General features: G+C 44.8%; 1 protein-coding gene across 3 annotated transcripts in view; it reads left to right on the forward strand.

The window, feature by feature from the left end:
• LOC139760557 (gastrin/cholecystokinin type B receptor) overlaps positions 1–24,138 on the forward strand; it is a 280,378-nt gene that overhangs the window by 90,227 nt on the left and 166,013 nt on the right. For all 3 annotated transcript variants that reach the window (XM_071683898.1, XM_071683897.1, XM_071683899.1), the window contains exon 2: positions 6,885–7,014. The gene's annotated coding sequence lies outside the window, so the exon portion shown is untranslated. The remainder of the gene's footprint in view (positions 1–6,884; positions 7,015–24,138) is intronic.

The raw sequence follows: 24,138 nt of genomic DNA on the forward strand, positions 1-24,138 counted from the left end.
GGGTTCCCGTGCTTTCTGTCTTTTCTGTATTTCTTGTGTTCTGCCATTTTATGATTCTTGCGTAAAAACCGGTGAACCAGCAGGGGGGAAAAAAATGAGAAAATATAAGTGAGAAATATGTTAGTTTTACTTTGGGACAGGAAGGTATATAAATTCTCTGAATAGATTTTATATAGAATGGCTGAAAGCCTTCTTTACATCGAAATGGCGGAGGAAACGATACCTGTGCCTCACGCCTATACAAGTCTTATGCATTATGTATAGCAATTCAGAAGTTCGAGAAGAGTTTTCCCTCTAAACTCTCTAAGATCGTGGAACCTTTACCTGTATAAGGGGGGAAAAAAGGTATAGAAAATGAAAAAAAAAAAAAATATCTACGGTATTCGAATTGCTTTCTCCGTCAAGAGCAACATACTGTATTTGAATTTTCGTTTTTTTTTTTTTTTCTTACCCTCCTCAACTTTGGCCAGTCAGTCGTTCAACGCTTCACCCCTCAGTCTGTAGCCCACCCGAGGTAGGGCCCTTTTTCCCTCTCTCCAGCCTCACACGCGCTGGTTGTCCTTTTCATGAACGTAGTGTCTAAGCTGTGAGAAATATAGATGAAGGATCGTGTTTGAGAAAGATCGACTTAGTATTTAATCACGCGCGTGGCCCCTCCACAGTCGTTGCTGTGTCAACGCCTCGTAAGGAAACTCTCCCGTCTCAAGAGCATAGATTACCCTGTGATCCTCGTTCATCGCTGAGGGATCATCGTAAGGCATCCCTCCCTCCCCCGCCTTTTGGCGTCGAGGGAGCCTGACCAACACTGTTGAGGCTGAGGAATACTAGAACACAAGTATTTGAAGTATTCTTCGTCATCCACGAATATTGTGGCGGCAGAATGGGGCTCGGACCGACAGTGATGTCTCCTTCCATCCTCGAACAGCGATGTTGTGGAATTCTCTTCTCGTTCTTTGGTCTTCACCTCTTCCTATGGTCTTAGAGTCTGGTCTACACACACCTGCGGAGACTTGATTAATTTCTTTATTCTTTTCTTTATCTTTTCTTCTAGAGACTTGATTAATTTCTTTATTCTTTTCTTTATCTTTTCTTCTTTTCACCTGAGATGGCCTTTGAGTGTGGTATGTTTTGTTCCTGCCATGTCGGTCACCCTTAAAGAAAATGTCTTGTATACATTGAAGATATATACCCCCATATGTTTACCCACAAACGACAAACTTCAAAATGTCAGTAATGAAAGCCGAACTTGGAAAAAAAAAAAGAAGCTGTGTTCTTGGAAGATGATCCAGCCATGAGTATAACTTATATATCAAAAGTGTTTCGAAGATTCAAGATGAAACACTCGTCACAAAATGAATCTCTCTCTCCACTCGACCTCATCAGCCATTAGCCTCACCAGGATCTCTCTAGTTTTACAGCGTCTGTGAGGGAAGGTGTGGGAGGTGTAATTGAAGTGAAGAGTATTTCTTTTCTTTTTTTTTTCTTTTCTTTCGCGAGACTTTCTTGTTAGCGGCATGAAATATTCTCTTGAGAAACGGAGGTCACATTTGAGTTACTTTTTGCGTGGCTGGAACAAAGTTTTCTCTTCGTGACTTTGGAAGAAAATGGGGAAATGATAATGGGAGAGGAGGGAGAGTGTACATATGTGTGTGTGTGTGTGTGTGTGTGTGTGTGTGTGTGTGTGTGTGTGTGTATTTGTGTGTGTGTGTGTGTGTGTGTGTGTGTATTTGTGTGTGCAGTGTATGCGTTCATGGACGTATCCTGCCAGGCTTCACCGGTAGAGGAATTCATTATCCTTTCCACACAATGATTGCTCCCCTCCCCTCGCGGCCTCACCAGCAGCGGTACCTGGAGAGGTTGATGGCTACAGTTGAGGAAGGTTCATGTGAGCTTGTCGTACGTGTCTGAGCCATGGTGGCGACGGGAGGAGGTTTAAGTAATGAACTCCACTAAGCACGACGGTGCGGCTCTTTTGCAAGACTGTACGCCCTTCTTCATCGTGATGGCACAGCCTTTGACCAGACCTCTGATGGATAATGTCAAAGGCTGGCTACACCATCATACCCGAGGGTCGTGCTCAAGGACCCGTAACGTCGCCCTTAAGGAACGTACGTCCTTTAAGGATCTTACAGTCGTCTTTAAAGATCTTAGCGTCGTCCTTAAGGATGATGGCACTGTCGTGCTCAAGGATCGTACCGTCGACCTCAAGAGCTTTAGAATAAAAGCACGTTAGATAAATCTTCTTTTAAGTGACACGATGCCGTGTATAAAACGTGGTCGCCAAGACACGCATTAAACAAGTAAAAGCGGAACGAAAAATAAAATCATAGCTTTACCAAAAAGGAAAGTTGATTATAATGCACGCATGACATTCTGATATTTAGGAGAAAGAGGCGATTAATCAGATGCATCAGTAATTAATCTTGTAATGTCCATTCCGTAATCAGTGTGATATAATTCATCTCGCAAGAAATACCGCAGTTCATTCAGCCCATTCTTCTTGAAACTCCTTTTTTAAGTCTTTGTGTGGTATCAGATACGCTTTCAGAAGTTCAACTCTCCCTCGACTCTCTTCATGCCCCAGGAACGTCTGCCGACCCCTTTGTTCTCTGGCCGAGTCTTTGCCATGCACCGTGCAACTCGCACTTAAAAACCTCGGAGAGAATAAGAGTAAAGAAAACGGTGAGTGATGTGAGACGCGCTGTACCTTCCGCTCCACTGTTATATCTTCTTACCTCGGTCGCTTGTAGTCTTGCATGCCGACTCGAGGTTTATGGTGCAGGGATCTCTCTCTCTCTCTCTCTCTCTCTCTCTCTCTCTCTCTCTCTCTCTCTCTCTCTCTCTCTCTCTCTCTCTCTCTCTCTCTCTCTCTCTCTCTCAGGAAGTCCTTTTTTTCTTTCTTAACCTTTGTGGCTTCCTTCCTGCAAAGACTTCAGCTGGGGAAGACGACTGGTGTGTATGCATGAAAGGACATGGAAAAGGTTGGTTGTGAGGCTCTTAGTGGAAGGAAGGAGGTAGGGAGGGACTGACTCCTGAAGGGGACCTTTTATACGTAAAATGTATGACTATATTTGAGAGAGAGAGAGAGAGAGAGAGAGAGAGAGAGAGAGAGAGAGAGAGAGAGAGAGAGAGAGAATGTCCCTTGTGATAGGTCAGGGCACAAGAGTTGCCGCGGTAACACGCGAAGCGAAATTGGAGTTTGTCCCTCCACCACTCGACGGCAGAAATCACGATGACAACCCCGGATGCGGTCGCAGGACGTCAGGTCTCCGGTTTCAGAGCTCTTGTGGGTCGAGGGGAGAAGAGGCTTCAGGAGTCGGGTATCGAAGTTCGGCTCTTGGCTTCGATCTGTCAGCGTCAGATACTCGAGGCATCGGTTTTCAGGCAGCGAGCCACGAGTGGCGGACTTCGGTCGTCGGGTGTTGAGCGTCCGGGTTCAACTCTTGGGATGTCGGAGAATGGGTCTAAGAACCTTAGATTTTGGAAGGTGGGATCCGGGTTTGGGACGTCGGGTGCCCGATGTGGGATCCCAAACGTTGGATGTCGGGTCCCGAAGGTCTAGAGTTGCTCGAGAGAGAGAGAGAGAGAGAGAGAGAGAGAGAGAGAGAGAGAGAGAGAGAGAGAGAGAGAGAGGCGCCCTCGCTTCAGGCGACAAGTGAGACGGGCAGGAAGAACTCGAGGACCAGGACAGATCACAGGAGAGTCTCCGCCTTTGTACTGGGAGACAGAAGACAGAAAATATTCTTATCCTTTGATAAGCGGCAGAGAATTTTCCACCTGTGCACCGGGAAAAGGAAGATATATCCCGGTAGATGAAAAGAGAGGGCTATCTCATCCTCTCCACTGGGGGAAAAAAATAGATCAGTCTAGACCCCTCTTAGGTAACTACGTTATTAGTTTTTTAATTAGCTGATGAAGGGAAGAAAATATGTCATGTAATGAGAGAAAACAGACCAGTTTTTCCTTTTTCTTTTTCACCAAGCAACAGAGGGAGACTGTGCCTCAAACTGTGACGCCAAAAGAAGGGGAAAGGTTTCAGGCTATACGTAACAGTGAAGGAGAAGAAAAAAGAGACATCTTGCGTCTTCACCGCACGGGATACCCTTTGGAAACGTTTGCACTCAGAGCTCGCCATTGCCTCTTACTCGGCTGGACACCCCGGGTGACTCACTGCCTCAGCACCAAGTTGTTCAAAGGGCAAGAATCCCTTTCAGGCGCATTCAGGAAAGTTGTGAGGGGTGAGGTGCCACCTCTGTAGGGCCGAGTCCTTGAGCCACGTCCTCCAAAGACTGAAGACCTGAAGATTCAGAGCATTTCAGAGTGAGAGTATAAACGTGGTTGGTGGGAAGAATAAACCAGCACCTGAAACATAGACTTTTGAAATATTTTGGCTTAATAAAGTTAAAAAGTAACAACCACAGAGATGTGAAATGACCGGGTTAGTTAATTATAACTTTAAATTACACAAACCTCGCATACCTAATGACGATATTGCGACAGACTGCAAAACGAGCAGGATGTTTATCCACTGAACTGTAATGGTGGCCTAGAGATGTGTGATAACAGAATACTAAGTATGCGTGGGATAATGTGTTTTCTAATTTGGCTAACGCCCTTATCATGGGTAAAAGTGGTAACGATTCAGCGATAAAAGGTATGAATTGACACACACACACACACACACACACACACACACACACACACAAACGAGGGTAAAACTCCCTCCCCGCATAGTACAAATAGCTAGTAAAACGCACACACAAACGGACAAACGAAAACATGAAATGGCGTCATTTCTGCCATCATTGTGGCCTAATTTAGGGTGTTAAAGCGTGCCGGACCCACCGGCATGTCGATGAGGACATATTATCTGGAGTTACGAGTATTTTTGGTCGAGTCCCGCCAGCAGTGTGGACACCCTCGGACCTGACTTGTCGACGAGGCCAGAATGTCAGCAATGACCAGCCTCTCTGGGAGGAACCACATTAGGACGATGGTCGCTCGTGCGAATAACAGGCGAGAGGGTAGTGTCGCCTTACGGCCTTTGAAGCACGCGAGATGTCAGTTGATTTTTGTTAACTAAAAAAGAAAAGAATATAAAAAGGAATTTGAAATAACACAATGGAATAAAGAAATACAAAGGAATTATTCAAAAGGACAGCAGACTTTTAGGTCCTTTCGAGGCTGTTTGTGGTACTGGAAGTACTGAGTAAGTATTAGAATGCATCTCAGGGTTGATAGGACCAGTGGTACACATATTCTTTTTCGTCTGATATTTCAGTTTAGTAAAATTATGAGAACTCTTCTCGTCTCGTGTGGGAGGGACGACTCTCTCTCTCTCTCTCTCTCTCTCTCTCTCTCTCTCTCTCTCTCTCTCTCTCTCTCTCTCTCTCTCTCTCTCTCTCTCTCTCTCTCTCTCCTCCAAACACAGCGAGGCAGCGCAGTAGATTAGCAGTAGATTTGATTTTATCAACCAAAACGTTAAAACTGTACTCGTCCCCTGGGACTCCCCCGAGCCTACCCCTAACTTGGTTGGACCAGTGGTGGCGGAAATTGGTTCCATGTGATCTTAAGCAAAAGAAAGAAAATACTTTTATGAAGTCTGGATTAAGAGGACCAGGTAGATAATATTTTGTAAGGAGCGATCAAGGTTTTCATCCACAATCCTGTTAAGGTCTGGTTAGATTAAGGTGAAATGGGTTAGGTTTTACAAGTTGGGGTTAGGTTAGATAAACAAGTTAGAAATAGCTTAGGTTGGGTTACGTTAGTTCAGATTAGGTCAGCTCAGTATGTTTTAGGCAAGTAAGTTAAAGTTAGATTGGGTTGAAGTTAGTTTAAGGATTAAGTAGGTAGGGTTTTCGGTTTCTTTACAGAAGAATATCCCAATCGCTCTTCTCGTCTTCTTTTACCTATTGGTGCCCGTGGAAAACGCACGAGGCTGTATCCGCTGCCTTTGACATATGATACGACACCCTCTTTTGTCCCCCTCAGTAAGGCTATAGAAATATGGGAGATTACATTACTGATAAGCGTGGAACCTGCTCTGGTTATTATGGAGTTTCGCCAAGGTAAGTGAACTGAATAAAGACATTTACTAAAGGCGTGACAACACCTTCACTAACGTGTCTTCATTGCGACGCTTTGATTTTCTTTTGTCTGTATAAAGCTGGTCTTATATCCACTGGGAAGCGACTCATTGTGAATGGAATTACAGATTCTCTCTCCTTCACAGATTTCAACAATATGTTGTTTTATTTGTATTTGATTATACTCTGAGTATGACAACATAATTTGGTAGTATTTTATTGACATTTACACATTCTATGATAATAATAATGATAATAATAATGATAATGAAAATAATGATAATAATAATGAAAATAATAATAATAATAATGATAATGATGATAATAATAACAGCATTATCCTGTTCAAATCTACATATTAAACACTGATGATGATAATTTAGAAATTATTCCAACAATAATATTGATTACCAGTTCCTTAACCACATGTACATATTTAACAATGATAATAAGGGAGCTGCTCCTGGCTCGGTACAGCTGGGGAATACGTAATGTAATTCCTGTGTTTTGCTTGCGTCACACATACTGTAATAATTCCGCTCAGCGTGACCCCCGCCAACTTGTTTAGGGCCAGTACTTACCTGCCGCCTGTGACGTCATTCTCATGAACCTCATCATTAATTCATACTCGTGGATGAGGGGAGGGCGGGGGGGGGGGGGGGGGAGGTGGGATATCTGACGCTGTACTGGACTAGGGGAGGTGGGGAAGGCAACAACTCCCTAAGGCAGTTCTCTGGACAGAAAACCTCCAGCTTAATGTAGCGACGAATCATTCCTTTTTCCCCCTTTTTTTTTCAGAAAACTGTCATCTGACGCTGATCGTAATGACGGGGTTAGAGTGCGGCCCGGAGAGTGGAGCGGAGGCGGAGGTTTTGTCCCGGCTGACGCGAGTGCACCGAGGGTGAAGCCCGTCTCCCAGAGCTGGGAGGTGAGTGTGCACTGCTCTTTGCCTCTTGTTGACGTGTAAATTGTACTGTGTTATCCAGCGAAGGGCGTGTGTGTGTGGGCGTGTGTGTAGTGTGTGGGTGTTTGTGTGGGTGTTTGTGTGTGTGTGTGTGTGTCTGGGTGTGTGTGTGTGTGTGTGTGTGTGTGGGTGGTTGTATGTGTGTGTGTGTGTGTGTGTGTGTGTGTTGTGGGATTGCTGTTTGTTTGCTGTTCGCGATTACTATTTGTGGGTTACGGAGGGAGAGCCATGTATATATGTATCTTGTCTTTACTCTTATGCACACACACACACACACACACACACACACACACACCTACCAGCTTAAGCCAGGTGCCCATTGATCGACCATCCCCGGGTGGAGGATGAACACCAGGGTTTGATGTAGGCTGATTGCCACGCCCAGGATTTGAACCATGAGGGTCCGAACTCAGGCCAGGCTGGCCCTTGCTGATTCACGATCAGTAACGCTAACCACTACACCACGTAGGCCCCTTTGTCTTTGTAATCATCTGTCCGTGCCGTAACCACCTGTCTGTACAGTACAGTTGGAAAATACGCAACAATTTGTCTTTTAGTTCTCAGCACTTCTGTACATCCCCCTTACAACTCTTCCCTCTGCTTCCTGCCTGTAGCCTAATCGGTTGTTCTTTAAGTGACAACTTATTCTTGATGAATGTATGAAATAGTTTTGGATCATCTCCTGCCATGTACCTCGTTATTTATCCTGCTATACTCGTCCCTTGTGTTCGTATACCTTTTAAAATATTGCCTGGTTATAGTTCTGCCTACATCTCCACACTACATTCCTAAGCTCCATCGCTTTATATTTTTTTTCCTTAGATGTCATATGATGAACCAAACCTCGCTCTTTTGCAGCTACAAGTCCCCATATTTTGACTCCTTCACTTCCAGACTTAACAGAATCTTCCATAACGGTGATCAGTATTATTACTATGGAACTCCACTTCCTAATCTGTATTCTAACTGTCTCTCTCTCTTTTTCGTCTAGTCTCCTCTCTGATCTTTATTTTTTTGCTGTTGTTTATGACATAGGTGAAATCAGCCATTGTGTATTCAGTTCTACCAGTTGCTGTATCATGTTCTCAATTTCGATGTTGCTGTGTGTGAATGTAAGCTGTGATATTGATGGAAATTCTCCCTGTATACACCATAAGACATTGTGTCTCCATGACTCACTACACCCTAAGACATTGAGTCTCCATGACTCAGTGTCTCCATGAGAGTGCACATTCGCTCAGTCTGTGTAAACTAAAATCAGCCATTACTAGATGTTTGCCATCTTTGAAAGGCGCGTGTCTACTTACGCCCTGCACTATCCTCATTTTTTTTCCCTTCATTATCGTCAACAACGATTTATTAAGGTTTATTGGAAAAAAAAAAAAAATCTTTGCAGCGCTACGCAGGTTATTCCCTTACTGTCACCCCTGCTGTTACATAGCGTAAGCACTGAGACAGACACCACTGCGCATGCCCGGTGGAGGTCCACTGGCCTCTCGCTACTCAGTGAGCCGAGTTCTCTCTCTACCCCATGATCAAAGGTGTCCACCACGGCGGGTTTAATCCGCAGGATTAACCAGCAACTCAATTATATAAGACGAGGAAGGAGGAAAAAAAAATAGATTTGTGCTGGCCATCACCACGAAGAATAAAAGCGAAAACGCAGATTAGTTTTCCATTGATTAAATGGGATTATTAAATGTGAGGATTACAAGAAAATCCTACTGATACAAAATGTCGAATCCTTTAACAAATTATTTTGTATTCATTTAACACTATTTTGAACAACGATTTTTACAGTATTTAGACAAATAAATCAACTTTATAGAGGAATTCGCGTTTGAACCCTTTGGGGGGAAGAAGGACGTATCTGCACGAAGCCTTTGTAGGCTGAGAGAGTCGCAGGGTGTGTGCTCTTGTGTGAGGTGATCATCCTTAGTTCTTATGTGGAGGGATCTGGAGTGGATGGTGAGTCCCTCAGTTACCAGGTGGTGAAAGCTCTCAGCCGCCAGATGGTGAGGCCCCTCGTGTGCCAGGTGGTGAGTCCCTTAGCGGCCAGATGGTGAAGCCCTCAGCAGCCAGATGGCGAAGCCCTCAGCCGCCAGATGGTTAGGCCTTCGTCCGCCAGATGATGAGGTTCTCAGCGACTGCCTGCAGTGGATGGTGGAAGGAGAGAGAGAGAGAGAGAGAGAGAGAGAGAGAGAGAGAGAGAGAGAGAGAGAGAGAGAGAGAGAGAGAGAGAGAGTTTGTATGTGTGGGTGGGTGGGTTTGTGTGTGTGTGTGTGTGTGTGGGAGGAACAGTTAACGGTCTTTTGAATTAACTGTAAGCCAGAGGCTACAAATAGGCAGAAAAAAAAGATACGTGCACCAGTGAACGCCAACTATGCACGTGTGTTTGGGCCAATTTATTTTTTATTATCTATTTTTCTGTTTTTGCATGCGTGGGAGGGAGCTTTACACTCATGGGATCCCCCTTCCCCTTTTTTCTTTTATTGTTGCTCTTGTATATATATATTTCTTTTTTACATTTTCCGGTGGTATTCGTATTTACATCCTTCTGGCTTAGTTTGTTCCAAGAGTCCACAACTCCGCTGGTGAAGAAATGGCCCGTCACAACCCTAGGTACATTTCTCTCGCCTAACTTCCTTCGAGTTGCGATCTCGTGTTCCAGACTCTCCTCCAGCGTCATAGAACTGTTCTGTGTTAAGCGTCGTCATGGCCCCTCAGAAATTTATACTTAGCAGTCTTGTCGCGTCTTACAACCCCCATTTTCTTCTAGTGAGGGCAGATAGAGGGATTCCCTCCTCTCACCGTAGCTCAGGACATTCGTTTCAGGTCACCTCCTTTTAGCATTTTCTTTGACCCATTCCAGCAGTTTCATTTGGTTCCTCAAGTAAGGACGACCAAACTCTCTCTCTCTCTCTCTCTCTCTCTCTCTCTCTCTCTCTCTCTCTCTCTCTCTCTCTCTCTCTCTCTCTCTCTCTCTGCATATTTCAGCTTAAGGCTCATGTGCACAGCATCACGTTATGTCTCCCTGACCATCTGACAATCCATGACGTGATGTCATCCCCCACGACCCTCTCTCAGCACAACTCGCCATCTGTGTTCTTGATAAAGTATTCATCGCGTAGCTCATTCTCAACCCCTACCCCCTTTCATATCATCATGGCTTTAAAAAAAAAAAACGCTCTTCTCAGGGTTACATTTCAAGAGTCATTTGTCCGACCACAGCTCCATCTATGCCTAGGTCGCCTCTTTGCTTCACGACAGAGTATGCAAGTCTCGGTGTGTATCTCCACTGTTTTATGGAGGCGCTGTTGGTTGCATGCTTGCGTATGCTTGCACACACAGTTTTAGTTTATCTCGCTTTCCTGGAGCGCCCTCCTCATCAAGTTCCACCCACTGGATATCACCACTTTCCTGGGAAAAGCCAAATGATCAGCACCAAATTCCTGGTGGGAAGTAATTGATTTAATCCTGGCCATAGTTCCGTCCACTCGCTCACGTCAAATTCCCGTGCAAACCGCCGGGAAATTCGTATATTCACAGGGGAAACATTCCCACGGTCGTGTGGACCAATCTCGGCCTCTCTCAGGAATTCATTTATTCAGTGGGGTAAAACTCCTCAGTTCCATCACTGTGATCTATTTTGCTGGACGCTCAGAAATGCATATCTCTGAGGAGAAGGATATTCTTTCGTATTTCCTGTGTGAAAAAAATCTCCAAATACCTGTCTGTAACACTCCTACATCCAGTTTTGAACGCAAAAATCAATGTCAGAACTGGATGTACGGTTTACATCTGTCATTAGAGAATCTTCATGGGTGAATATAGAGAATTCTACTTTGTTTTTTCAGCGACCGTTACTGATGTATTTGGCATCCGGGTCGCTGATCCTCTTCGGAGCTGAAAAAAGGATAAGCGAAAAATACTGTGGCAGAAATCGAGACTTTGCTGGCTGTGGAAGACGATGTTAGAGAAAGAAAACCTCGTAAATGTTCCATTTTCTTAACGTTTTGAGCAACCCCGGCACGCCACCTCATCACGACGGTACGGCCCATTAGCACAACGGCACGACCCTTTGGTATGATGGCTTGGGCCCCATCACCTGACCTAACCCTCTGCTAGGCTTCGTTTCATGAATGTTGGAGTTTGATTCCCGTACAATTTGCTTCGTCTGGGCAGTTATTAGTTTATACTTCTGTGTGTGTATCGTGAGCTGGGTGGATACGAAACGGTGAACTGAAATCCTAGAGGTTAAAGACGTCCTTTTTCAGCCAGATGACATCATAGCTGAAAGACTCAAGGTCCAGGAGATGAGGAATGGGTGTCTTTGTGCTACACCAGCCACAAACACCGCTCTTGGTGTGGCATGATCTAGTCATTGGAAAACAACGCAATTTTCAGATCATGATTCACTCGTAAAATGAAGCCTCACTGAAACTCGGTATGCTAATAATTGCGAGAGAGGAAAAAAAATTTATGTATTCACGGACTACCATATCAGATTTGTTATCGCTCAGTTGACCAGATATTATCTGGTAACGTCGACATTGACAACTGCAAACTTGTGTCTCATCATGTAGGAGGTTGAATGGCCTCAGCAGCGAGCCATTTTTCATCATCCCTTTTCAGTGGGTCGAGTCGAGGTGCGACATCCGACCCGGCCATCGAGCAAGACGGATGGCCACCCGCCACCCGACACCGTCAACAGCCAGGATAAACACACAAATACTCTCCCATAGATGCCGCCCTCGTGATGGGCACTCCTCCGTACCCTTACCCTAACATCCCTCATTCTCATCACGAAATCTGAACGAAGAAGCGGTCATGATCCTGCCCCTCGCCTGTTCTTCATCCAGACAACCGTCTGCAGTCGCTCCTTCCCCAAACTAACCCTCACACCCACGCAGCCTCTCACTCACCCAACCCCTCTCCTCACTTACACCCGCTACTCACCCACTTCACTTCTTCCCCCTCCTGCCTTCCCCCAGCCCAGGAGGCCAAACATACGCCCCTCCCCCTCCGGTCGTTGGCTCATTACCGACGACAGACTAAGGCGATGAAAAGTCATCCTGGCGATGACGTCGTTAACCTTCTCAGAATTGCAGGTCTCGGCAGGAGCACGGGGCTGGTCCAGTGTTCTCGCCCTCCTCTCCCCCACCTCACAATAAAGTACACGAGACACGTATTTACCCTGCTCCTTCCGTCCGTACGTACGTATTCACATCTGTCCTACCGAGTGTGTGTGTGTCAGGTCTTGCTGTAGCAGTGGTAAGTTATTACTGTATCGTCTGAAAGGTTTTTTTTTTTTTTACTTGCACATTTCATCACGTTTTCTCTGAGGAGGTTTTATATTTTCTTTTTCTTTCTGCCTCGGTCAACAGTGCGTTCTAGATAGCTGATACAACGCAGTGATGACCTCCTTAAGGTATGAGATCTTTATGCTACGAAGTGAATAGTGGAACGAGTCAGATTTTGATGCATCTGAGGAAAACGTGTGGGGTTGCTTTTAGTTCGTGACGCCTCAGACCACAGCACACTGTGGGTGTGTTACACCTCAGCCCACAGCATACTGTGGGTCTGATAACCTCAGCCCAGAGCACACTGTGGAAGTGTTATATCTCAGCCCACATCATACTGTGGGTCTGATAACCTCAGCCCACAGCACGTTGTGGGTGTGTTACACAGTCCCACAGCATACTGTGAGTCTGATAACCTCATCCCACTGCACACTGTGGGTGTGTTACACCTCAGCCATGCTGTGGGCCTGATAACCTCAGGACACAGCACACTGTGGGTGTGTTACACCTCAGCCCACAGCACACTGTGGGTGTGTTACACCTCAGCCCACAACATACTGTGGGTCTGCTAACCACAGCACAGTGGATGTGTTACATCTCGGCCCACAACACACTGTGGGTTTGTTTACCCCAGCCCACAGTCGCCTCAGCGCCCCCTACCCTTCAGTGTCATTAACAAGATGGCAGTTGTAGCACTTTTTAAAATCTCTCTCACCTGTTTCAAAGAACTTTTTACCCTTTTTTTTTTCCTCTTATCTTTTTCTCCTCCCACCTGACGTTGTAATAACCAAAGCGTTTCCTTCATTTCCGCGTGTGTTTTATTTGTCTTTTTTTCTAGATGCTTTGACACAGTAGGTCAGGAGCTGATGTTATTGTTTGTCATTTGTTTTTTCTGTCTGTGATCTTTTTTTTATTCCTTTTGTCCTTCCAAACCGAAAACAGCAGGACTAAATTGTGTCCGCTTTTAGTTATTTGTTCATTTTTATGTGTGTAATTACTAATTTTGTGTTCCGGGGAGAGAGTTTTACTCTTTTTTTCTATGTACTGCGTTTTTACTCGTATGTATGTATGTATGTATGTATGTATGTATGTATGTATGTTTGTGTATATATGTATGTATGTATATTTGTGTATATATTACTTGTAGGTATCTGTACTGAAACTTACCATATTTCCCCATTTCCACAACCTCCCTATCCCGATATTCTCCATATAATGTGAAAGGGTTGGGGATGGGTTATCATCCCATCTCGTTTTCGCAGAAAAAAAAATGAAAAAAGAAAATCCATGAGAATATTCCCATATCATCCTCCACTGTAAATCATTCACTCAGTTCCCCTCAATCATTGCCATGTATGTGTAGTATATTCACGACACGAAAGGTAGCTCCTACGTACTGGTGATTATCGCATCATTCATTTGTTATGCACACTTCTACGGCATTATTTACGTGGTATAGTTTTCCGATACGTTCGAGGGCTGTCTTTATATGGAAATATTATCTTCCCGCCCGTACAGAACACCTGGCCCCATCTCATCTCTCTCTCTCTCTCTCTCTCTCTCTCTCTCTCTCTCTCTCTCTCTCTCTCTCTCTCTCTCTCTCTCCCTCTCTCTCTCTCTCTCTCTCTCTCTCTCTCTCTCTCTCTCTCGACCAACGCCCACACATCCATCCGCCACTTAACCACCACACCGTGGCTCGGAGCGGTGTAGTTGCAATCTTGTGAGCTTCGTTATAATTGCGATGAAAAGCGCTTCTCTTTCTCTCTTAAGTACGTCAAGCGGTTCCGTCCTCCTCCTCCTCCTCCTCCTCCTCCTGACCTGCCTCGCCTCTAGGGCTAGGGAGCTCTGGCGTGAGCCAGTACAGACCGAAGGCTTCGTATGACGTGAGCTGTGGATTTGTCTCAGTCAGAACTGCCGGAGGTCCGGAAATATTTGGTGAATTGTTTGAGCAGTGTATATATACATTTTCTTTCATCATAAGCCATGCTCTCTCTCTCTCTCTCTCTCTCTCTCTCTCTCTCTCTCTCTCTCTCTCTCTCTCTCTCTCTCTCTCTCTCTCTCTCTCTCTCTCCTTCACTAGGGTGAGTACCTTTTGGCATAATATTGTCGTAGGTTCGGGTAGGTAAGTGATTAGGTCTCTCTCTCTCTCTCTCTCTCTCTCTCTCTCTCTCTCTCTCTCTCTCTCTCTCTCTCCCTCTCTCTCTCTCTCTCTCTCTCTCTCTCTCTCTCTCTCTCTCTCTCTCTCTCTCTCTCTCTCTCTCTCTCTCTCTCTCTCTCTCTCTCTCGCGGCGGGAGCGTCTGGTCCACAGGGTCAGAATGGGCAACATTTCTCAACTTTAATCTGGCACTGCCACACCAGTTCCTGGGAGGACACACGAGCCTCCCTCAACATCCCTCGAGGCATGTTAGTTACACTCCCCCAGCTGCTGCTGCTGCTGCTGTGGTCACCACCAGCTGCTGCTGCTGCTGTAGTCACCACCACCTGCTGCTGTAGTCTCCAGCACCTGTTGCTGTTGTCACCACCACCTGCTGCTGCTGTAGTCACCACCACCTGCTGCTGTAGTCTCCAGCACCTGCTGCTGCTGTAGTCACCACCAGCTGCTGCTGCTGCTGTAGTCACCACCACCTGCTGCTGCTGCTGTAGTCACCACCACCTGCCGCTGCTGCTGTAGTCACCACCTGCTGCTGGTGGTGTAATCACCACCTGCTGCTGCTGCTGTAGTCACCACCTGCTGCTGGTGGTGTAATCACTACCTGCTGCTGCTGCTGCTCGTGTGGTTGTAGATCGGTACTGAATGTAAGTTGTAGAATGCTGTCGCTGCAGTCGTAGGATGGTGCTGCTGTAATCATAAGGCATCGTTGCTTGGTGGTGTTGCCGCTGCAGTTACAACCGCTGTGTTTGTTAGGCGCTGCCGTCGCTTCCGCGGTCGTTCCTGCCGTAGTTGTCATGATGTGTTGCTGTTGTTGCTGTATTTGTCTGGGGTGTCGTTGCTTCTTCTGTGGTTGTGGAGCGTTGCTTCTACTGCAGTTGTGAGGTGTGCTTGTTGTAGTTACTGGGGGATGGGGGCTACTACTACTGCTGTTGCTACAGTAGTATTGTGTGCGTGCCGCTGTAGTTGCAGAATGATGGTACAGCTGCTTTGAATGTAAGGAACGCCACTGCTGCTGTGGGCTGCTGCCGCTCCACTTGTAAGTCTACCACACAGCTGCCACACATTTTATGTTGTCCTGTTCCTCCTCGGCCGCCGTGTGCCGCTGCCGTGTCGAGAGGCGAGGGTGTGCCGCCGTCACCAGAGGAGAGGAGAGAAAGGGAGGGAGGTGTGTGGAGGCATTTCACAAAGGGTCCGTCTGGGACTTGCAGAGGTGCACGTGAGGCACTGGTGATGGAGAGTGAGGTGGAGAGTGACGTGAGAGGACGGACGAAACTTCCTTCCTAAGTCGTGGTCAGAGGCTTACTTCCCCCATGACCTTTATATCCGTGTAAAAACCCTCTGGAAGTGGCCTCTTGTTGTCGTTTATGTCTCCTCCTTCATGGGTGTCGCAGCCCCGTCCGGGGTGGCGTGAGGAAGTCGGTCGGCCTGGACTGAATGGGTGACGCAGGGGGAGGCCGGCCACCGAATTGAGTAAAGATCCGTAAATTTGCTCCCCTAAAGACGTTGGCTGAGCCTTCTCTCTTTTCGTATGTAAATGAACAGATCTAGGCAGACAAAATATTCCACGAGGAGGTGTAACTGATGAATGAGGATTATGGAAATTCCGAGGATTTTATAGGCGTCCTTGAGAAATTTACAGAAAAAAAAAGTAGAGGAGAAAAAATTTGAATACAAAGTGGTCGACGAACTTTTACGCTCCTTTAGAATACTCTAGAACTCTACTGAGGAATGTGACGAACTTTATCATCATGTATTTTGATTTGTCAAAGATTAAGATACATGATGACGGAGGAGGAGGGAATATCTTTTCCTTTCTGTGATTTCTGGACCGAACATGTTCTACAAGTGGCGTTGTTAGTGTAGAAATATGAACCTTGCGTGAATGAACTTCGAACTTTAAGCAGGGTTGTGATCGCTCGAAGTATCATATATATAGATAGGGAGTTGTACGGATTATAAGTTAGTGCCAGGAGCAGCCGTCCAGGAGGCTCTGTATTGAGGTATACATCGGTGTCATCATATGTGTGGGCAGATATTGCCTTATAGCAGAAGAGTACACACACACACACACACACACACACACACACACGAGCGCGCGCGCGCGCGCGCATAAGATGGGGTCCCACGAGCGTAAAACTCCTTCACTGTACAGTACAGATAGATAACTACACACATACACACTTGGCCTAGTTTAGGATCTGTGTGAGTGAATACGTACTTAGTTGTAAGGACATGGTATATATATATATATATATATATATATATATATATATATATATATATATAACGTTAAAAGATGGGCAACACGAGTGTAAAACTCTCCCCCGTAACACACAAATGTTAATCACAAAGAGTAAACAGTCAGCACAAACGTGCACACATACACAGGCCTGTGATTGATGAAAAAGCTCGGTGGCAGTATTAGCCCTCAATGACCCACACACACACACACACACACACACACACACACACACAGGGACGTCTGACACAATTCATATATCGCAATGATAAAGTTGTTACGAAATTTGCTGCTCGAAAATCAAATTAACTGAAAAAAAAAACTAGATAAACTTTCAGTACAAAGAGCAGACCTTTTACAGACAAGTTGGAAACTGAAATGGTTGCCAAAGGTCTCCACGTCAACACGGTCGAGTTTCCATATATTGACTTTATCATCAACATAATCAGCAGTGCGAAGCATCGTGTGGCATTGACGGGTAGTGAATTATAGATTGACAGTGTCTCACTTCAGAGGGCGCCGTCTGTTTTCGATCTGTGTTGTCTCCATATTCTCGCCACGTTTCATCTTCTGTCAGTATTCTCTTAAAGACTTGGAATATAAGTAAATGAAAAAAAGGAAATCTTTGGTGAATGGGGGACTTCCAATTCTTGTCATCGTGATGGAGTGGTGTCCGGTATCATTTGAGTGAGAATGTGTCTGGGGACGGTGTCAAAGGCTTTATTGATATCTCTTGCTACTAGTGCAGTGCGGGAAGGTCGGGGTGATTGAGGTTGGTTGAGCCGTCCAAGAAGTGTTGTGCGAGGTCCATGAACGTTGTGGAAATGGATTGCTTTGGGCCCAAGGCCGTACTGTGTAGGTGAGAGAAGGCCACCTTGCGTGGTTCAGTTAAGGTCGGTTTTCCAGGGAATTTGGATACTGATGACAGTTGTGATAAAAAGAGCCATAGGAGGAGGGAGAGTTAGGAGGCTTGGAGGGATGTGTGTACTGTAAAACTGACATAAAGCGCTCGATCTTGAGTATGATTATTGTTAGCGGAATTGATAGCAATTCATATAAATAAGTGATGTAGAATATTTTTTCCTTATGCAAGGTCTTAGTTTGACGTATGGCTTTTAGTGAACAGGAGTGCTAGTAACATGAGCAAACCGCAAAAGTAGTCACAGAAACTTGCAGCCCTCACACTGTTTACATAGCATTTTACTGTTGACATCTTTTGACTTTGTACATAGGTTTTCCTGGACGCCCTTAGATTCCGTATGTAGATATATTTCCGTCTATTTTCCTGGGTTCTCGTTGCATGGCACAGACGAGAATTAGGAAAAAAGATGGATACACAGAAAATACGTGCTACATAGAAAAGAAATACGTATGGGCTGAGAAGTACAGGATACAGCATTCCATTTTCCAATACACCATTGATCCTCGACGTAAGTTGTAAGTTGTACGGGTTTTATTCGAAAGACGGACGCCCTTCACCACATCATCTCTTGTCAGTTATGGCTGGATGGAATTTCTCCGCGCTGTAATATTTTTCTGTATCCATCCCAATTATTACTATGCCCTCCTGCAACACGAGAGCTTTTATTACCACCTGTGAACAGAGTGTGTGTGTGTGTGTGTGTGTATATATATATATATATATATATATATATATATATATATATATATATATATATATATATATATATATATACTCCTCCACCTCTTTTTGCATTGGGAAAATGCGGTTCGCGTCATCAAGGAATGCAAACTGAGAATTGTTGATTTTGTTCTATTGTGATCCCTTTGAGCGCGACGGTGTGACCCTTGAGCACGAGGGTTGAGCCTCAGTTGATACACGGTGGCACGACCTTCAAGCACGACCAGACGACCGTTGAACGCGACGGTTCCATCTCTATAACGCGACTGGACGACCCTTTTCTTTTTTTTTTTTTTGGCTTGACGACCTTTGCTTTCGATCTGACCATTAAAGGGCCATTGGGGGGGAAGGGGAGAGACAAAGGGCACGTCATTGTAATCCAAGAGGGTTGCACCGTCGTGCTTAGAAGTCGTGCCGTCGTCTTCACCGGTCGTAACGTCGTCGTATGAAAGGAGTGAACGACAGAAGTAAACCTCTTTTCCTACCTATTGGACTAGTATGAAGATGCTGGTATTCCCCTCTGGTTTACTGAGACAAACTATAGAAAAAAATCATATATATATATATATATATATATATATATATATATATATCTTTTCTTTCTTTCAAACTATTCGCCATTTCCCGCATTAGCGAGGTAGCGTTAAGAACAGAGGACTGGGCCTTGAGGGAATACCCTCACCTGGCCCAATTCTCTGTTCCTTCTTTTGGAAAACTAAAAAAAAAAAACGAGAGGGGGAGGATTTCCAGCCCCCCGCTCCCTCCCCTTTTAGTCGCCTTCTACGACACGCAGGGAATACGTGGGAAGTATTCTTTCTCCCCTATCCCCAGGGATAATATATATATATATATATATATATATATATATATATATATATATATATATATATATATATATATAATATATTTATATATATTAGAACGAGCGTTGTATATTTATCATGAATTTTGACACATTCCTGCAAACCTACGTCATGGTAAGGGGAAGCAATTATTCAAATGTTCAATTTGCCGTTCGCATTTGCTTGGCGGATGTTACCGTAAATTGATGTACCTGTTAAATACAGAGTGTCGGATTGGATGGCAGGCGGATTGGGATTGGTCGAGTGTCGGCAATTTACCAGAGCCGTGTTCATCGGAGGACAAGTGACAGGGTGTCAATAGTGTAAAACACAAATTGTCAGATGTCTTGTTACGACGCTGTCGAGAGGCGTCTGTTGTGGTGGGAGTTGATTGAACACACACACACACACACACACACACACACACAGTCAGGTGAAAGACCCCGACTTCATACCCAAAAATAGCGCCAGCCATCGTCCTCAAGGGTAGTACCGTCGTCCTCAAGGGTAGGTTAGGTTAGGTTAGGTTAGGTTAGGTTAGGTAGGGCAGCTTCTATCATGGGGTTCTTCTCTTTCTTCTCTAACCCGTAAGGACGAGACGGTTAATGGCAGAAAAAAAAAGAAAATCAACAGTTACCTTTTGGTCTTTCATGCAGTAGATCCCGACGTCCCGCTTCACTATGGCGTCCCTGTTTGTGTGTAAATTAGTAACTACGGTTACTGTTGCTTCTGTCCATCAGCAGTAAACCTCGTCATTGTCTATCAGGTCTTCTGTTATCAGTATTTTCTCATGCATTCCCCTTGGCTGTTCTTCAGGTAGATAACTATATCATTGACCATCAGGCGTCTGTTATACGTCCCTCTGGTGTATTCTCATATACCTTCCCTCAGTAGATAACCGTCATAGACCATCAGATCTTCCATCCTCCGTCTTCTCAGGGCGCACGTTGCTGTGTATGGGAAAGGCAACATGCATTCCTCTTTGCCTCGTGGCTGCAGTAAGGCCAGTGGGTCATTCCCCTACCCAAGGACTACCGATCTGATGGTCATGGAATACTTGGAAGGATGCCGAATATCCGTCCCCTTTCCCTCCCTTCCAATTTTGGCTACGTTTCTCTCGTTCGGCCGTGCAGGAGGAGGGGGTCTGTGCCATCTGCTCTGTGTATATATTGTCTAAACTAATTCAGGATAGATTCCTTATGGTTTACCCGATACGTTGAGGGAGATGATCCACCTCTGCCCTGTAGTGCCTTAGTATGATCAGGGTCTCCCGTTCATTTCGGTAATATCGAGAGATGTCGAGGGGAGAGTCTATGTTCACTCTGTGAAGGGGGGAAAAGAAATTGAACGAGGCTAAAGGGTATACTAACCAAGATGATCTCGGAGGAAGTAGAGTTTTCTTTTTTGTGTAAGGGATTTTGATGTTATTGTTTGGAGAATTTGCAGTCCCAGAGGAAATGGTATTAGCGTTGTGGGGGAAACAAAGAGTTATTGTGGAAGTTATTGCTGAGGGGGAAGTTACATCAGCGGTGTCTCCGGGAATGTTATCTTCACTGCAGTCTGTCCGGCGTCTCTCTGCAAATATTGTCGCCTATGTGATACTGTCCGTCCTTAATGATAACCCCCCATAGCACTAGGTAGGCTTAAAAGCTAAAAGAACGAACCATCCATGATGATACGACGTGATTTGAGGTGAATGAGCCTAAGCATTATGTAAAATATCTGATCATTGGCTCTGTGTAGTACAGAATTAGATGATACATATTCTAAACAAAAAAAAAAGAAGAAAAGGCATTGCTAAGCATTAGAAGGTCTCTCTCTCTCTCTCTCTCTCTCTCTCTCTCTCTCTCTCTCTCTCTCTCTCTCTCTCTCTCTCTCTCTCTCTCTCTCCCCGAGCCATGAGTTATGTTATATGGTCTTGGCAAATCCTCTGGATACGAAAAGTTTGGACGAGCAAATTGGATCCCACAGGGAAAATAGAGAGAAAAAGAATGGAGAACTAATCTGCCGCGGTTCCCCCTGAAGTTATCCTCTTAACTCACAGAAAACGACGGTACGATCCTTTAGGACGACGGTACGATCATTGGGCATTGGTCGCGTGTCCTTGTGACCTTCGACCTGACCCCTATAACTTCAGGTCAAAAGTTAGGCCATCATACCCAAGTGTCGTACCGTCACTCTCCAGGTTTGTGCTGAAATATCGTACGATCGTGCTGAAGGATCGTAATGTTGCGCCCAAGGATGGTATCGACATGCGCGGGTATCGTAACCGATGAATGGGAATATCTGGTGAGTGAAAACAGTTACTTGTTCTGTTAACTGACCCATACTTCTCCGTAGTAAACATGAATCGATCAACACTGACCCACGGTCCTCCTTCGTAAACTGTAAATCGATCAAACCTAACCTATGCTCGGAGCCCGCGTTGTAAACTGTATAAATCGGCTCAGAACTAACCAATACTCCTCCGCTGTAGATTGTAAATCGATCAGAACTAAACCACACTCCTCCGTTGTAAACTGTAAATCGATAAAGGAAACTCGGTTAGATTCACACACACACACACACACACACTCACACACAAACGAGGAATCGACAAATCGTTGAATCTGTCGACCTTCCAATTTCACTGTTGTACGTACTCGAGCTGGCAATCTTCCTCGAATATATCTCACCATTTACGTCTTGTGGGGAAATACAGAAGCATGATGATGTATCCACCAAGATATAAATATCTTGCACGAACATTTACGATGCCGTAGCACAAGATGAATGAGTAAATAATAAGAAAAGAAAAGCTAATATTACTGGTAATCAAACGAAAATTGAGGAAGATGGTAATTCGGAAAATGAACTTGGTTCTTTTCTCATTGGTGTGACGTTATGCGAGTGTGGCAGCGTGTTACCAGGAGCTTTATGGTAACGGAAGGCGTTGGGTGACGGTCTGCAAAGTGGATTCATCGATTTCAATTCCCACACAAGAAAAGACTGTCAACGAGGGATACAAACTCTCGTGTCAAACACAAGAAGGAAAAAAAAAAGAATAGAAGATTCCCAAAGAGGAAGATCAATAAGATATTCGAATCCTGAAAGAAATATTCAGAGAAGATATGCAGACGGGTAATAACAGAACTTTGACGGCGGTCTTCAAGAACTTCTCGAGAGATGCAATAGATTCGGACATCTGTTTCAGGGGCTGGGCGACGAGAAAATCGTCTCAGCGACAATATTGCTTGAGTCTTGGTTCTCAAGTTGGAGGCAGGATAGCTCGTGTGTGTGTGTGTGTGTGTGTGTGTGTGTGTGTGTGTGTGTGTGTGTGTGGTTCTTTAAGATCTCGAAGTATTCATCAGTGTTGTTGTGTATGTCTATACTCACACATTTAAATCTATCAGTATATGCTTATTTCAGTCTTTATATAAGTGAAACCATTTTCCTCCGAGGATTATATATACATTATATATATATATATATATATATATATATATATATATATATATATATATATATATATACACATACATGATGTGCTCAGCTATACATGGATCTCAGTCGCCAGACTTGAATGCGAAAGAAATATACGAAAACAGAGCATAAACTCATGTATGAGAGGCGAAGTTGAACATCACATGAATCATGAGTCTGATGTTGACCTAATTAGAGGCTGCAGCTTGACCTAATTAGTGACGTAATTTGAGATTAACAACTGTCGCTAATTGCGCGTCGTCTGCCACAGATCACAGCGAGTGTGGTAATTGCCAAGGTTAGTTGGACATGTGTGCGATAGCGGTTGTATATGGTGAGAGTTGTTAGATAGGGGTAATGTATGGTGAGTGTTATACATCATAGGGCATTATGTAAGCATACGGGTGATGTACATACTGGGGAATTGGTATGGCTGAGGTTACGTATGGTGGTGTTATGTATGTGTTGGGGGTGGTTGTATACGATCAGGTTTATGTAATGGTTGTTGGGGCTACGTATGACAGATTGTGTATAGTTGGGGTTATGTAATGGTCGAGGTTATATGTATGGTAAGTGTGTTATGTAGGAGTTTGAGTTTAGGGTATGTGCTTAGGCGTCAGGAAATGAGAATATTGAATTCTTTCTCAGGTAGTGAAAGTGTAGGTTGTAGTAGACTGGTATAAATATTTCCAAAAAGAAAAAAACTTCGCCTCTCTATACATTTTTAAAGACGATGTCATTATTTCTTCATCTCTCCTTTGGCCTTGATTACCACCTGCAGACGTGTGAGCATGGGATTGGCAAGGTTCTTGAAGTATTCTCGGCCCAATTTTGGGTCCATAGTGTCTTGATCTCATTAAGGTGAGGCACTGATGAGGTGCAGGAAGCTGCCGCCATGATCGTGTGTTCTGAGCGCCTAGTATGCCTAGAAATCTCACGTGTACCCATATTTTCTTGCTTCCGTGAGAACATGTGGGCTTTCTCCTTAGAAAGACTAGAGTCAACCACCTTGAAGCACAGGTGAAAGACATACAGCACCCAGAAGTGAAGTGGTAGCCCGGGAGAGTGAAGAGAGAATATCGTTCGCTCAAGATAGTCAGAGGCACAGTGAGGTGGGTTATTGGTGCTTCGTAAGAAACGCTAATCTCAGCGACCTGATGTACAGTGGTTTCACCATGAGAGCATCATATGCTTGTACCCACAATATAACTTAACTATGTATTTGAGGGCGGCCAATTTTCTTTTACTTTTCTTGCGGACACCGTATATATCGCGCGCGCATCATCGTGACCTTATTGCAATATATATACATAGAGAGAGAGAGAGAGAGAGAGAGAGAGAGAGAGAGAGAGAGAGAGAGAGAGAGAGAGAGAGAGAGAGAGTATTACCCTGGAATCCGTCGCAGAAGATGACGTTCTAAATAAATCTGAGGCTTTACCCTGCGATC

The sequence above is a fragment of the Panulirus ornatus genome, chromosome 37 (assembly GCF_036320965.1).
Source record: "Panulirus ornatus isolate Po-2019 chromosome 37, ASM3632096v1, whole genome shotgun sequence".
Lineage (NCBI taxonomy): Eukaryota > Metazoa > Arthropoda > Malacostraca > Decapoda > Palinuridae > Panulirus > Panulirus ornatus.